The sequence below is a fragment of the Adiantum capillus-veneris genome, chromosome 17, assembly GCF_014529385.1.
Source record: "Adiantum capillus-veneris isolate H3 chromosome 17, ASM1452938v2, whole genome shotgun sequence".
Taxonomy (NCBI): domain Eukaryota; kingdom Viridiplantae; phylum Streptophyta; class Polypodiopsida; order Polypodiales; family Pteridaceae; genus Adiantum; species Adiantum capillus-veneris.
Genome location: NC_140947.1, coordinates 3112692 through 3130789, shown reverse-complemented (window position 1 = coordinate 3130789; position 18098 = coordinate 3112692).

Here is an 18098-nt window from a genome sequence, read left to right as displayed (position 1 = left end):
CAAATTCATGGACTTTATTCTTTTGCACCCTTTGCACTGCCCGTGCAATCTCTCTTGCAGATTTAGTATGAGTTTACACCCTGCCATACAAGGCAATGGCTCAATATGGGTGCCTAGGGTTGGACGGTCTAAACTCTATGAGCTTACTCCACTCCAAACCGCTTTCAACCTAGCTGGCTGTCTCCACTCCATATCAAATATATGGCTGGATACTCAATGGTTGAGTCCTAGTTTATCATCAGTTGTGGAAGACTGTCTGTAAGTGGTTGGGGGAAAGCACCTCACTCTTATTGATCCTATTCATCCCGTGTTGGATGGGCAGCTTACAAGTGTTTTTTGCTAAAGGATCTGCTAAGAGCATACATTAGCACAATGCATTCTAAATGGGTGATTCTCTCCCTATTCTAGAATTTTCTTAAGTAAGGTTTTCAACTTTGAACACCTGTTGTGGTGGGCTTGGATACCATTTCAATAGTTTCATAAGTCAAGGACTTAATAGGTGTACTGACAAAGTATGTTGGCAGGTAACCTTCATTAAGGGTGAACATGTAGTTCTGTGTGTTCCAAAATGTTCAGAACTCCGACATAAGGACACACCCTATTCTACTTCTTAGTAGCTATGAGCTTTTTAACGTACTCACATGAGTTGGAAATCTGGCTCACAACTTCATGGAAAGTTGCGCCAAGGTTTTCTTGCATTATTCCAGTACCTTCAGAAGATCTGAAAACTGGTTATGGCTTTGGACAACTCTTAGTTGTGGTTACTCCTTTACAATACTCAAGTAAGTTATAAATGGAGGTACCATTTAAACCCAAGTGCTTGCAAAAGGAAAACAATGTTGAAAATCAAGATGTTGCTCTTGGTTTCATTGAACCTCCTCACTGCACCAGGTATTGGTCATATGGACAATTGGCTCACGTATGGGATGCCAATAAGAAAAACATTAGTGTTCTTATGAAGATACTACTACTTGTGTTTTCGAGGACAAAAACGCTTCTCCAAGGGGGGAGTATTATCAGGCCAAGGGCCACCCTGGAGGTCAAGGACCTGGCCAAGGGCCGGCTGCCAATTGGAGATGAGATCCTAGGGCCAGGAGGCTATAAAAGGGAGGTTGGGTGGAGGATTTGTACATGGCAGTTCCTAGGGTTCTACACCAATGGTTAGTGTTAAAAGTCCTTTGACCTTAGGCAAGCTAGGGCTGAGCTTGAGGTGGGAACCCGACCTAAGCTTCAGGTGCTTGTCATGCTTGATGACTAAGGTGCTTCAGGTGCTTGTTGTGCTTGATGACTAATGTGTGTGCTTGATGACTAAGGTGCTTGAGGTGCTTGCCATGCTTGATGACTAAGGTACTTGAGGTGCTTGTTATACTTAATGAGGAAGGTGCTTAAGAAGCTTCCCATGCATGGGCGGGGTAAGGTGCTTGAGTCAAAAAGAGACCCTACAAACTTAATGAGGAAGGTGCTTGAGAAGCTTCCTATGCAATTTCCCAAAGCTAGGGGAATCTTTGACTTAACCTTCCACTCACCCAAAGGGCACCCCTGTTCTCAAAGGGCACATGGGATACATGTCAGACTCTTCCTATGCTTAACCACATGGTGTGATTGAATGCTATTGGTTGGGCTAAAGAGGGGCCCAATGAGCTTCTAGTTCCATCCAACAAATATCTAGATATTTTCAAGCTCTCTCTCTCTCTCTCTCTCTCTCTCTCTCTCTCTCTCTCTCTCTAAGGGGTAAGGAGGACACTTGTCCAAAGACTACCCATGTACTTGAATGCATGCTGCATGTGATTGGCTAGGGGGAGAGGGGTCCAATGAGCTTGAAACATGTGTAAAAGCTACAACTCACCCCAAGCAAGGAAGGGGGTGTTGGGGGGGTATACACCACACACACACACACACACACTCATGTTGTGGATAATTCTCACTTGGTGAAATTTGAGGAACTCCACCTCCTTCTCCAAGCTTGTGAGAAGTGAGAGCCTACACCAACACTCTTGGCTATGGAATGCAAATCCAACCAATATCCATGCTTCAATGCTTAATCTTGCCATCTTCTCCATCTTATTTAATATGCTATTATGTATGCTAGCAAGAAGAGTGATGATAAGTGAGGAACTATTTCTTTCTCCTATGAAATGTTTCTTCTTCCTCTTCCCTACCCTCATTACCCGCTAGCTCTCTCCACCTTCAAAGGTGTTTGAGACCTTGAGACTGATGCTTGGGATAGTTAATGATTTCTAGAAAGTTTATGTTATGTTTGTGATGCATGAAGCTTTCCATCTTCATTGCATCACCTAGGTCACAAGGAACACAAAGATTGTATTGTACCAAGTCTCTCTTGATGGGAGAAATTATGATACAAATGCCTATTGGAGGGGCCACCAGCTTCATATGAATCGGGTCCTCAACTATTGTCATGTTCTCTAAACTCTTTCTCTCTTGCAAAAGTATCATTCATGCCAAGTTAACTAAGTACCATGTTTATGTTGCTGCCATCAATTAAGTTCACCCGTTATGCTCACAAAGTAATCTCGCAAAAGTGCTTCATCTAATTTCCTAATTCCTCTACTCTCAAAGTTCATAGGCCATTTCCATTACATCAGCTCATGAAGAGTTTTGGTATCCATCATCTTAGGATTGGCCTTCTATTGAGATGGTACTTTCTTCACCTCCAATCGGATTTCATGGTTACCAATAAATGAAGGTAAGGTCTTCAATGACGGTGGTTTGTTGTCTTCTGATATCGCTATACTTGCATCACCATACAATTATCGAATGTCATTTGGGTAGAGCTCATGTTCCAAGTGGATCTATGTGTGATAGGAGCTGACAAAAGTGTAGCACTTCCATCTTTTATATTCCTTATCTGTTCCCATAGATCCTCGGACCATTGTTCTTCCACTTTCGAAATCGGCAGTAGTGCTTGAGAATACATTCCATCTATCGTACTGGCTCCCACTCTCGTATCCAATGGTGTTTTGTTTGTAGAATCTGGTTGGTCTTCCTTTTCAATTCCACGCCCCTCTAACTCTTCAATTTTTTCAAGGATTAATGCCTCAATTTTTGGAGTAGTCGGAACTGGTGGTTCCATAAGCTCTTGAGCGGCTTGGATGAGCTCCTTGCACATCTTTGGCCTCTCCTTTTTATAGCCTGGATGAGGGCACGTTAACCACCTATCCTCTTGGGTTTGGTTAGGCTTTAGCCTTGCATCATAAGCTTTTAAAATTGCGTCCAAAGGTTCAAAAACCTTGTCTACCAAGATAGATCCTCCTGATGGTATAACCGATGGTTTTTTCACTCTGCTCTTTCCCCTAAGGTCTCTTTTCCTTTTCAATTGTTCCTCTGTTTGAAGTAATTTGGTTTCCAACACCATTTTTTCTTTTTCTCTTTTGGATTTCATCTTGTCTTGTTTTGCATTCCAGGATTTCCTAGGGGTTCGGACAGACGAGTTTTCTATCTCGGTTTGACTGGCTGGGGTATTCCTTGTAGCCTCACTTGCTTGAGCTCTAGTAACCGCGTTTATCGGAATGTTTGGTTCTGTTTCTGATCCACTTGAGCTTGGCACAATCCCCATCTTGTTCATGGTTGATTTCCCTTTGTTGTCAGGTTTTTTTGGACAGTGTGGAATGAGATGATCAGTGGTACATCCATCACAAAACCCAAAAATTGTAACTCGTTCTCCTTTGTTTGGACAAACCCTTGCCCAATGATCCCTGCCGCATTCATAGCAGGGATCTACAGGTGATGGAGAAGCTTTTGGAGCTACCATCGGTTGTCCTGCTCTAGGAGGGTACCCCCTAGGTTTGTAGTTCTGGTTTGCCATGAACATAAGCATATTTTCATCGAGACCAAGTAATGGTTTTTAGTTGGCTGTGCTATGTATGAGGGCTTAGACATCTCTTCAGGAATTATACATGGAATTTTTTGTTAGAAAATATGACGTAGCTAAACAGATATTGAGTAGATTACTTAATGGAGAGAGATAGATTTCACACACAATATACGTGGTTCACCCAATGTGGGCTACGTCAACGGGAAAGCAGCCACTAAATGGCTTTAGTACTTCAAAACAAGAAGTAGTTTACAAAGGGATTATACCCTTAATAGAGCTCCCGCCTTGCTTCGCTCTCACCACCTCACACCCACCTTGTTGCATCAACTTCACAATATATAATGTGTGTAAAAATGGCCTCCTTTTATAGGCCAAAAGGGCTGCCCTCCCTCATGAGAGGCAGCCATGTGTAGCCGCCCTTGTGTAGATAAGTCCAAATCGGACCCTCCAATCCGCCCATGTGTGGCTACCCTTGAGAAGACAAGTCCATTTTTGAATTCGGCCACCTGCCACCGGCTATTGACTTCCAACCACCGGCCACCGGCCATTGACTATCGGCTACCGGCCAACCGACCGGTCGTTTTTCGACCACTTTTCGGCCGTTGTCCGGCCATAATATTCCGATGAAAAGGAATATTCCGACGAAGGGAAAAAAAATCTCGGGGGCTTCCGTTCCCGAGCCCCCTAAAGTTGCCCCTGAATTTTGGCCGTGAAAATTTTGGTTTCCGGCGAGTGAATTTTCCTTCACGCACGATGGCTTCTCCTCATAATGGGAGGTTTACAAATGTGCGTTTTTACCACAGAAAATTACAAGGGATAAATCAGGCTCCATACTTAACATTTTTACCTCCAGAGTATATGCATTCCCATAAAATCCCCTCTCGTAGGTATTGTTTAAATCTTCCCGATATGAGACTACTTGGACCATACTTTGATCAGAAGGTGGTTCTATGGGTTGAGAAATCCTTACCACGGCCCTATTTTCAGGAGGTTGATGTCCCAACATAGGTTGAGGTTTTTCCTACCCTTGGATTGCGTTATTTGGCCCTACTTGGTACCTTGGAGGGGGTGGAAATTGTTGCCCTCCATGTGGTCCGTATTGTCTTTCTCTAACATAGTTTCTATTATAGAAAAATTCGTGGGATTCATGGTTTGTCCATTTTTGTTCGGTAGCACACCAATTCAGTACTTGATGTGCCTTTACTCTTGGCCTTTGTTGAAGGTTGCACTACTAGGTTGGATGATCTCCTCCTCAAGTGTCACATTTTTGGGTGGGCGGTTGTTGTGTGTTTGGGTTCGTCCTGTTACCTTGGTTTATCCTTCTGATCACTTCCTCGATCATTTGATCAACGTCCGACACAGTTGGGTTTTGTCCGCCCAATTTCATCGTGGACTCACTAGTGGTTGAAGAGATACTACTCGTTCCTTGATCTATGTCTTTAGTCACCTCCCCATATGTCTTGCAATTATCTACCAGATACAACACCTCTTTCATGACTTGCTCAAAAGTTACACATGCCTTTAAGTGCAAGTCCTTTTTGAGTGTGTCATTTTGCAATCCTTCTATAAAAAGGACTGACATTCTCTCATCCTAAGGTAGTTCTCAAGCTGGGCATCTTTCTATATACTGCTTGAAACGAAGTGATGCTTCCTTCACTTTCTCTTTGTCCTTTTGCCTAAATGCATAGATCTAGGAGACACTGTTATGCTTGATTCCCCTATTTGAGAATTCCTCAGCAAACTCTTGGAGAAGTTTCTCAATACTTGGGAATCCCAAGTTGTTTAATGGTTGGAACCAATTCAAAGCAGTCCCTTCTAACATCAACCCAAAACCTTCATATTGAGTATGGAAATCAGTTACCTTTTCTGCTCTCAACACTTGTTTGAAGATCAAAACATGGGCATACGGATCTCCTGATCCACTATACTTTTTGGGTATGCATTTTTCCACTTGAGATGGTCGCATTAGTCTGGCCTCCGTAAAATTTTGACAACACCTGGTCCTCCTGGTGTGGCTTCTCTAGGTTCATAATCTCCTCTTGGTCCTACCAATGGTACCCTATCCGCTATATGTTCGTCAAGTTGATCTCGTGTAATAGTCGGTCGTGTAATAGTCGGAGGGATTCTAGTGGTGTAAGTAACATCAAGAACAATACTGCCCTTATGTGTGTTCATGGAAGCCCTAGACACCATTGATCCTAAAGGCCCTGTGTTTGGGACTCGTTCATGTCCAAATGACTCCTCCACCCTGGTTCTCACTGGGCTCACATGTACACTCTCAGGTCTTGTGTGATTAGTCATGGTTTTTACCTCTTTCGGATTTACATAGTATTGGTGGAGTGGTCCCCCAAAATATGTATATTTCTTTAATTCCTTACGATCCATTGGAGAGTACTTTCAGCCATACTTGTCTATTATTAGGGTTAATTTTATTTGCGAGTAATCAATTCGTGTTTTTTTGGCTAAAGGTGATGCTTTTTCGAGTTTAAAGAAGCATGGATTTCACTCATATGTATGCTCTTTAAGGTGGCGTTGTGGTATGTGAAATAAGTACCGAGGGAAGGAGAGAGAATAAGATTAAATAGAGAGAGAAAAACATACTTGTGAAATAGAGATAGGATCGGGGTGTGAGAGTACCGACAACGAGCGAGTGAGAGCGAGAGAGAGAGAGAGAGAGAGAGAGAGAGAGAGAGAGAGAGAGAGAGAGAGAGAGAGAGAGAGAGAGAGAGAAATTGTTTTGCACCCTGCGAGTTGGTGACACAGGACGGAGAGAGAGAGAGAGAGAGAGAGAGAGAGAGAGAGAGAGTGGGAGATGAGGGGGAGAGAGGATGCTAGAGAAAAGATAGGTTCAAAATGAAAAATCTCCGTCTCAAGTTTGGGCAAGAAGGTTCTCAAGCAGGTTCAAATTATTTCATTTAGTAAATATCTCACATTTTAGTTGAGATGAAAGTGGAGTGAAGTGAAAGTAAAGTTAAGTGAAAGTGGAGTTAAGTGAAAGTGGAGTTTTGCTGTGAAGAAGGAGGAGTAAAAGAAGAGAAGGTATTGTGTGAGTGTGTGTGTGGGAGTGTGTGTGTGTGTGTGTGCGTACGTTTTCTTGTCACGTGTATGTGTGTGTATGTGTGTGTGTGTGTTTACCTGCATGAGATATTTAGTGTGATTATCCCTCTCAAATTTAGAGTTTGCATGTTCTTATGCGTGTGAAAAGGTTCCAAAGCCGGATCCACAAATAATGTTTCCCGAGCCCTAAGAGAGGCAGTTAGTGGTGGCTACTCATTGCACTATTAGATGCTTATAATATTCATAGGGGAATAATAATCATAGTGACAAATCATGCATATTTTATTGCACGCTCCACTTTAAAAGTTAGTGGTGGACTAGTAGATGATTTTAATATTCATAGGGGCATAATAGTCATACTGACAAATCATGCATATATTATTGCACGCTTCACTTTAGTAGTTAGCATATGCTTTTTGAGAAGTGGGGCCCCTCAAGGCACGAACAGATGCCACTCTTCCATCACTATCAAATTCGTTTTGAGGCAGGTAGCATATGCAACACAAGTGACTCAGAGGTGCCAATCAAGAGAGATTGTTTTTCCCTGCACTTATACAATGCCTGTAGGATATGCAACTACTGGTAATGAGGTAGTTGGTAAAATCCATGAAGAGCTTCACAAACTCCTCCCCAACGCACCCCTTGAAGAAAAGAAGATGTTTATGCAGAGAGAGCGTGACACAAACAAGGCGATCCGGATGTCGCGCTCGCAACACCGGAGACCAAAAACTAAATGAAGGCTGTGAGACAATGCAAGAAGCTATGGGCAAGTGGGAGACATGGGGGTACATAGACAGATCTCGGAGGGTTGCTTTGCAGGCGGAGATTGACCATTTGCTTGTCTGCAAACGCACAATCAACCTGGTTGACATCTTTGGCTCTAATGTGGTAGAAGATTGAGGCAAGATTTAAATAATGATGCACTAATTAATGTATTTAAATAAATATGCACCAACACATGATAAATTGTACTAGTGTGATGCAAGTTGTGCTGTGTGCGTGTGTGTGTGTCTGCAGGTTTGATTCCCTACCTAATCATGTAAACAACTTATTTTAATTATATGATGCTTATTTTAACTATATGATGGTGTTCCACTCTTTTGTGACTTGATGAGAATAATTCATATGTCAAGGTTTGGAACCATCCCCTCTCTCTGACTGACTTAATATTATTGAAGTAGCTGTGAGACTTTTAATCGGCCTGATCTACTAACACATCTTCAAGATCTGTCATAGCTTAGGGTATTGTTGATATCTTCTAGCTAAACTGAACCGCCAAATGTAACTACAAGCTGTTGCAAATCTATGTGAGGTTTTTATATAATTCAAGTAAAAGATGAGCATGTCTTTAGTATTTACCCTACTTTTAGTAGAATGTTGTTTCCTGTCCATGTAGACGTTGTTGGAAACAAGGGTGAATGCCTAATAAGCCAATTTGAAAGTAGGAATATAAAAAATATTGATGGTTGTACTTGTTTGGGCAGAGAACTCAAAGTAATGATACATGCATAGACTCTTGCAAATAAAATAGTAATTAAAAATACTTTACTGATTTGAAGGACTGCTTACGTACATAAACACACACATATAAATAAATATATATATTATATAAACAAGTACTTAAAAACACTTTACCGAGTTGAAGAACTGCTTATGTACATAAACACACATATAAATAAATAAATATATATATATAGATATAAATATATAAATATATAAATATATATATATATATATATATATATATATATATATATATATTCTTAGACCGACAGTGTAAAGAAATAGTGATAAGCAATCAAAATTTCTGCAGCATAACAGCGTGAAAATTCAAAAAAAAAAACCATTCCATACTTGCTTCCGTGAAAGCTTGCCTAACTTTCATTAAGCTTTGTATACATGAAACCAATAAAAGTATGATTATATTCACAAGCAATCAAAATTTCAGCAGCATAACGGCGTGAAAATTCAAACAAAAAAAATCCCCATTCCATAATTGCTTCCGTGAAAGCTTGCCTAACTTTTGTGTATACATGAAACCATGATTATGTTTCCAAACATGAACAAAAAGCATGATTATATTCACAAGCAATCAAAATTTCGGCAACATACCGGCGTGAAAATTCAAACCAAAAAAATCCCCATTCCATACTTGCTTCCGTGCAGCAGCCCAATGCTCATGGGAAGAAGAAATTACATATGCAAAAAAACATGTGTTGGTATATTACTTTGGTAAATCCAAAGTGCTCAACTAACTTCTATCTAACATAATAAATATGAAATCATGGATGAATTGATAAGGACGATCAACACCAACAACATGTCTTCAATAATACCAAAAAAGTGGCACCCAAACACCATGGTCACACGTCGTCCCATACAAATCACAAACTAGAAAACAACATAGATAATACCAATGTTGATGTCAATCAAGGGCAGTGTGATCCGGGCTCATATTGTTGCCAGTCAGTCTCCTCATCGCTATCTGCATCAACTGTTGGAATAGCACGTACACATGGAGCCTTGAAGCGTGAAAGATGCTGCTGGAAGATCTCTAGATCACTATCTATGCATAGATAGTGTCTAGACAACTCAACTCAAACATGGCCCAAGCCACTACATCCAGAAAACATATCAACAATGTAGGTGTGCTCCACAGTAATTGTTCGCACAAGCCAGCTAAAAAAAGAAAAAAAACATGCGCATTTTTATTTTATGTAACATAGTCTAATAACACACAGTAGGAAGCATATATTCTTACTGAAAGAAGTCAAGGCTACGTGCAGCGGCACCTCTAAGAGCGCGTCCTCCAATGTACTCTCCGTCGGCACGCTCCACTAGTATTCTGGACTTGGCATCAAAAGAGTTGTTGTCCACGCTCTCTCCATCTCCTCGATCGTAGATAGGATGTTGACCCTTATGATAAAACAATCCTAACAATAGTGTTTCCACCTACAAAGTACAATTAGAATGTGATCTAATTGAAGAAAACTACGAGCATGCTTTTCAATCCGCAAACAAATTTACTTACTCTCTCAATCTCAATGGTCTTTTGCGGGGATCAAAATAAGGATAGTGTGCATCATTTTGAATCCCATCTCAATGGCATGGCTAGACACAATGCCAAAGTGATCAGTGGAGCTTAAGGTGATGTACCATCCATTGTCTGCCACATACTTAGAAGCTATTATATCCATTTTCTTACTTAATTTTTGAGAGAATTGATTCCATGGAGGGACCTGCATATTACGCATTGTTAATTTAATTAAAGCTCCAAAACTATCATAGACTGCTCATTGTGGTTTTGAAGAATGCATACCTCGTTCTCCGAAAAATTATCAACTTTAAAATTTGTTGGAAAATCCACAAGCAAAAGAGAGGCCACTTCACTGTTGTTTTCCCCATCAACATGGGCTGAATGAAGAAAATTCAAGATCCTACATACGATCAAATACATGTATTTCAAACATTCACAATACACACCACATATAGTCAGTCTTTCTTCTCACATGTGTTCACCATTTCTCATCATCAAGAGAAATTTTGTAAACATCTAGCATGTTGCCAATAACGGTCACATCATAATCTATGGAAGGCAATGCATAATGAAAATAAAATATTACATCAAGAATTGTTGAGTAGACAAAAAGTGATAGCTAGATATCTATCTTTACAAGCAAGGTTACCTGTGGAGCCTTTAGCACCTTTTTTGTTCTTTTTGGGAGACTTCTTGGATTTTACAAAATCCAATTGCTTCTTTATAGAGGAGATTGTACTAGTGTTTACTCTTTTTGAAGAGATGCCTTTCTTGGAAGCTGAGCCAATCTCCTCAATACCATTTTCATTTCTTTCAAGAACGTGCTCTAAAGCAAACAAAAATATGTTTCTCACAAACATAGTCTAAATAGTATGAGAACTTTAACAATTTTGTAGTTTTTATAAATAACCTTTATATAAGTTCCCTTCTTCACGTGGGTAGGTGCCTCGAGTGTAATCTAGCTACCAAGGGCAATACTCAATTTTCCAAGCTATCAAACCATAATCTCTCATCCATAGTGGATACATACAAGAGATGTCCCTCCAACTTTCAACAACAGTTCGCAACTTCTCCAACAAAGTTTGATCGTAAAGCTGAATTACCCATCTACATAAAATGTAGTTAACTTTATTTGAGCTCCTTTACCAAGTGACTTATTTATTATACAAACTCTAAGTAAAAAATAGAATAACAACCATAAAGATATCAATTGTATTACCTGAATAACACTCTCCTCAGATTCCATAAGCTCTGAAATTTTTTCATCCGACTCTTTTGCGTTGATCTTACTCCAAAGCTCACAAAAGCTTTATCAATGTGCTCCCTCAATCAGTGATGAAACCATGCTTCAAATCCCTCCGGCATTTCTTCAATCATTTTCTCTTTGATCCTCAAGCACTGCTTCAAGATACTTCTCCAATACCACTCTTTATGCAAGTACATTCTAAATTTCATTGCACTAATACAACGCTCAGAAGTAACATCATCTACACTGCAATGCATCAAATTTTGCAATATTTTTTTTTTCCTATAGAGAAAACAATAAACAAACCATAAATGCATTGATTCATTTAATGATTTCATGTGTATTTTTTATCCAAAGATTATCACCTCTCTGGTGATATTTTAGAAGTTGCCAAAGAGTGGACCTTGTCTCTTGTAAGGCCCACTTGATCCTTTTCTCTTATCCAATTGAAGTTAAATAACAAAGAGAAGAACCCCTGGCCATTGGCGGGGTTGGCAATGTTAAGTATGGAGCGTGATTTACCCTTGTAATTTTCTGTGGTAAAAGCGCACATTTGTAAGGCCCCCATTATGAGGAGAAGCCATCGTGCGTGAAGGAAAATCACTCGCCGGAAACCAAAATTTTCACGGCCAAAAATCAGTTTTTTCCCTCGCTGGAATATTATGGCCGGACGGCGGCCGAAAAGTGGTCGGAAAACAACCGTCGGATGGCCGGTGGCGGGTAGTCAATGGTCGGTGGCCGATGGTCGGAATTCAATGGCCGAATTCAATGGCCGATGGCCGAATTCAAAAGCGGACTTGTCTTCTCAAGGGCGGCCACACATGGGCAGATTGGAGGGTCCGATTTGGACTTATCTACACAAGGGCGGCTACACATGACTTCCTCTCATGAGAGAGGGCAGCCCTTTTGGCCTATAAAAGGAGGCCATTTTTACACACATTTCATAGTGTGAAGTTGATGCAACAAGGTGAGTGTGAGGTGGTGAGAGTGAAGCAAGGCCGGAGCTCTATTAAGGGTATAATCCCTTTGTAAACTACTTCTTGTTTAGAAGTACTAAAGCCATTGAGTGGCTGCTTTCCCGTGGACGTAGCCCACATTGGGTGAACCACGTATATCGTGTGTACTCTCTCTCTCTCTCTACTCTATAATCTCGTGTATGTAAATCTATCTCTCTCCATTAAGTAATCTACTCAATTATCTATTTAGCTACGTCTTATTTCCTAACAATTGGTATCAGAGCAAGGTTTGCTCGTAGCTAAATTATCTCAAGGAAAGGATTCCTTGAATTGAGTGGGAGTTATGGCGGAGGAAGGGAAGCTCAAGATTGAGAAGTTCAACGGCAAAAACTATCAACATTGGAAGATGCAGATTGAAAACTATCTCTACTAGAAGGACCTCTATTTGCCACTAGGCGGTCTTGCAAAGAAGCCCGCAACGATGGCAGATGAAGCATGGATTGTCCTTGATCGAAAGGCACTAGGAACAATCCGATTAAGCTTGGCATCAACGATGGCCTTCAATGTTTCAGAGATGAAGACCACGGAGGACTTGATGAAGTCACTTGACGACTTCTACGAGAAACCATCAGCATCCAATAAGGTATTTCTTATGAAGCGCTTGTTGAATCTAAAGATGGCAGAGAATGGTTTAGTTGCAGAATACCTAAATGACTTTAACACAAATATAAATCAACTTTGATTGGTGAAAATCAATTTCGATGATGAAGTGCGAGCTCTCCTTATACTATCATCTCTACCGGATAGTTGGGACAGCCTTGTGATGGCTGTAAGTAATTCTATTTCTGGCACAAATACTCTTAAGTTTGATAATGTTGTGGGTGTGTTCTCCTAAGTGAGGAAATACGAAGGAGAAGCACAGGAGAATCATCAAGTGCTGCATTGTCAGTGGAAACAAGAGGAAGGCCTAAGGAGAGGTTCAAAAACCAAAAGGGTCGTGATCGCTCAAGACGAAGCAAGTCACGCACAAAGTCAGTTCTTGAATGTTGGAACTGTGGCAAGAAGGGCCACGTCAAGAAGGATTGTTGGTCCAAGAAGAAGAAGGAGACAGAGTCTCAAGACAACAAGCCAACATCAGAGGCCAATGTGGAAGGTAAAGTAGAGCAAGATGCTCTAATTCTCTCATTAGACAATGTGTCTAATTCCTGGATAGTAGATTCCGGGGCTTCATTCCATGCGACACCACACAAGCAACATTTCCAAGACTACACCAAAGGTAATTTTGGGTATGTATACTTGGGAGATGATGAAGCTTGTGAGATTGTCAGCAAAGGTACAGTTTCTGTCAAAACTACTAACGGAAATGAATGGAAGCTTAAAGATGTTAGGCATGTTCCTTCTCTTCGCAAAAACTTGATCTCTACAAGACAAATGGACGATGAAGGTCACAACATTGCATTCGGAAACAAACGGTGGAAGATCTCAAAGGGATCTTTGGTGGTTGCCAAGGGAGAAAAAGTCGGTACACTTTACTTGTGTACTGTTAGCACGCAACCTTCAGCTTGTGCAGCAACTACAGAAGTTGACAGTGCGGTGTGGCACTACCGACTTGGGCATATGAGTGCCAAAGGAATGCAAATCCTTCAAACAAAGAAGCTTCTACCAGGTTTGAAAGAAGTGGACTTAGAGTTCTGTGAAGATTGTGTTTATGGTAAACAAAAGAGGGTAAAATTTCAAAAATCAGGAAATGAAAGAAAAAATAAAAAACTTGAGTTGGTTCATTCTGATGTTTGGGGTCCTGCAAGTACACCATCACTTGGTGGCTCACTGTACTATGTAACATTCATAGACGATGAGACTAGAAAAACATGGGTTTATGTCATGAAGAATAAATCCAATGTATTTTCCATATTTCAAAGGTGGAAAGCCTCTGTGGAGAATGAAACAGGTACCAAGGTTAAATGCCTCAGATCCGACAATGGAGGCGAATATTGCAGCCAAGCTTTTGTGCTAGCAATGGCATTCGGAGGCAAAGGACAACCCCAAGGACACCTCAACAAAATGGAATTTCAGAAAGGATGAACAGGACAATCATGGAGCGAGCACGAAGCATGTGGCTACATGCAGGCCTAACGCTTGAGCTTTGGGCGGAAGCTGTAAGTACGTCTGTGTACTTAATCAATCAGTCACCCTCAACGGCATTGGATGGGGGAGTTCTAGAAGAGGCATGGACAGGTAAACCGCTGAATTATGCGTGTGGGTGTGAGGCTTTCATGCACATAGATAGAAGCCTAAGATCAAAGCTAGATGCAAAATCCAAAAAGTGTTTCTTCATTGGCTATGGAGAAGGTGACTTTGGGTATCGCCTATGGAATCCTGAAGATGGTAAAATCTTAAGGAGTAGGGATGTAATTTTAACAAACAAAATATGTACAAAGATTACTTGGAAAGAAAACAAACAAAAGAAACAGGTGATGAGTACATGGAGCTTGAGGACGGTAAAGACTCAAAGACTGCAATTGGTGACAATGTGCAACAACGTCAACCAAATGAGGAGCCTCAACCTATTCCCCAAAGATCTACAAGAGCAAGTAGACCTCCAGAAAGGTTTGTTCCTTCCTTCAACCATCTCTTGATCTCAAATTCCAGAGAGCCAGAATCATACGAAGAAGCTATGCAACATGAATCCAAAGAAGAATGGACGAACAGCATGCAAGTGGAGATGGACTCATTACATCGCAACCAAGCATGGGAGTTGGTTGAGTTGCCTAAAGGTAAGCGGGCACTTCAAAAAAAATGGGTGTACAAGCTGAAGGAAGAAGAAGGTGGGAAGAAAAGGTACAAGTCTAGGCTTGTGGTAAAAGGGTTTTCTCAAAAGAAAGGTATTGACTTCAATGAAATATTTTCTCCTGTTGTAAAAATGAACTCAATTAAGCTTGTCTTAAGCCTTGTGGTGGCTTCTCATGATCTAAATCTCAAGCAAATGGATGTAAATACGGCATTCCCTCATGGTGACTTAGAGGAGGAAATCTACATGCTTCAACCAAAGGGGTATGAAGTAAAAGGTAAGGAGAAAATGGTTTGCAGATTAAAGAAGAGCTTGTATGGTTTAAAGCAAGCATCAAGACAATGGTACTTGAAGTTTGATCGATGGATGTTGGATCATGGATTCACAAGATGCAACTCGGATCACTACGTCTACACGAAGAATCTAGGAGATGGGAAATTCATCATCCTAATGTTGTATGTTGATGACATGTTGATTGCAAGTGCTAACATGAAGGACATCAAAGACCTAAAAGAGGAGCTGTCTAAATCTTTTTCAGTGAAAGATTTAGGTGCTGCAAAGAGGATACTTGGTATGAAAATATCAAGGTACGGGACGAAGAAGACAATAAAGCTATCTCAATAAGATTACATCAAGAAGGTACTAGAAAGGTTTGCAATGCAAAATGAAAAACCAGTTTCTACACCTTTGGCTGGTCATTTTAAACTAACGAAGGATATGTGTCCAAAGACACAAGAGGAGATAGCCTATATGTCTTAAGTTCCATATGCTGCAGCAGTAGGTTCTCTAATGTATGCTATGGTCTGGACAAGGCCAGACATTGCACATGCAGTGGGAGTTGTGAGTAGGTTCATGGACAACCCAGTTAAATAGCATTGGCAAGCTGTGAAGTGGATACTTAGGTATCTAAAAGGGACAACAACAAATCCTTTGTATTTTGGAGGAACTGATATTTTTCTAGAAGGGTATGCTGATGCAGATATGGCAGGTGACAAAGATACTCGAAGGAGCACTACTGGCTATGTGTTTTAGTGAGAAGCGTGCATAGTGTTTTATTTGTGGCCTCAGCTTGTCCATTTGCCTGTGGATGGTATGGAGCAGATTTTCTATGTATGACCATGAATTCCTCTAGCAGATATTCAATGACTTCATTAAGAAAATGTGTTCCACGATCACTGACAATTTCTATTGGTAAACCGTATCGTACAAAAACATTTTCATACAAAAATTGTGCAGTGGTTCGTGCATCTGCTTTTTGCGTTGCCTTGGCTTCCGGCCATTTTGTGAGATAGTCCGTAGCCACAATGATATATTGGGTATGGGTGCGATATGCAGGGGGTGAAATAGGTCCCACAAAATCAATGCCCCATTTTTCAAATGCCCTTGCTCCCATCATTGGCCGTAGTGGAATCTCATCTCTCTTTATTAGCACCTTGGTGCGCTGACATGCGTCACAACGCTTTACAAACTCTTCAACATCCATGTGCAATGTAGGCCACCATATTCCTACGGCGGTAAAGACAATTTTTGCCGTCTTATCGCCCGAAATATGGCCTCCACTTATTCTGCTATGTGCATGTTCTAGAATCAGCAGGTATTCACTTTCACTTGCACAGATTCTAAGTTGATTGTCCTTTCCTCTCTTATAGAATTGGTTCCCAATTAACTGAAAGTCACGAGCCTCCAGCTCTATAGCCCTTTTCCGTGCTCTTGTTATGTTTTCAGGAAACTTCTTGGTGGTTAAGAAATCAGTGATATATTGACTCCATGCAGGTGCAATGTTTACCTGAAACAATGTCGTGTGATCCACTAGTCGTTTGGCACTACATATAGTACAATTGGTAACACAAAAATCTGTGTCCGCATACATAGTTGGCCAATAAACCCCTAACTGTCTCAATCTCTGGTTTGTTTTCACTGTTGAACAATGAAATGCACAATCCTGGACATGTGCTCCTTCAGGGTAACACTCGAATTCTTCCGGATTTATACATAATCGTAGAATTTGATCCGATCCTAGATGATACAATCGTCCTACAATCAACTATAAGTTTTTTGTTTGTTGACTTGTTTGTTGTTTGGATCTGTATTCTGTATTATCAAATCTACTTCCAAAGGAAAGAATGCTAAAAATTTCCTAAGACCATTCGGGTATCATTTCAATATTGAAAAGATAAGCATCTGGTATGTCATCATCTACTCCTTCAGGAGCTTCCCCGTTGTGTATCCTTGAAAGATGATCCGCTCGTAGATGGGTTTAATCCTTTTTGACCACCACTGTGAAATGAAACTCTAGCAATATAATAAACCAGCGTCCAATTCTCCCTGTATTGCATGGTTTATTTACCAGATAGAAAAGAGCTTGATGATCTGTAAAGAACACAAATTTGTTTGCAAGCAACTAATGCCAAAATTTCTTTACAGCATAAATCATTCATAACCCCTCTCTTTCGATGGTTGTGTAGTTCTTTTCTGCATTGTTTAACTGTCGGCTTGCATAACAAACTAGAAAATCCATTGTTCCGTCTCCAGGTTGAGCCAGAATACTCTCGATTGCATGTGCAGAAGCATCAATGTGAACATGGAATATATTTTCCAATCTGGTGCTTTAAGTACAGGTGCTGATACAAGGTTTTCCTTTAGCTTTTGGAATGAAGTTTCACACTCCTCAATCCAATCGAAATTGACTAGCAAACGATACATAGATTGTGCAATGACTGCATACATATATATGAATCTTGGATAATATCCGCAGTGTCCCATGAAGGATTGCACTTGTTTCGCATTAGTAGGCCTGGGTAGGTCTACTATGACTTTGACTTTGTCTAGGTCATTGGTTATGCCATTTCTTGAGACCATGTGTCCTAAGATGCGGCCTTGCCTAACCATAAAAATACACTTTTCCAGTTTAAGAAAGATTCGATATGTTCAGCATTTTTCAAATACCTTTTGCAAATGGTCAATATGTTCCTCTCGTAGAAGAGAGTGTACACAAAGATCATCCATGTATATTTCTAAGAATATTCTCAGGTATTCTTTGAATGCGTGCATCATTAACCTTTGGAAGGTAGCTGGGGCATTAGTTAAGCCAAACGGCATAACTAGATACGCATAAATTCCCCATTCTATGGCAAACGATGTTTTGTGTTGATCCTCTATTGCAATTGCCAGTTGGTTGTATC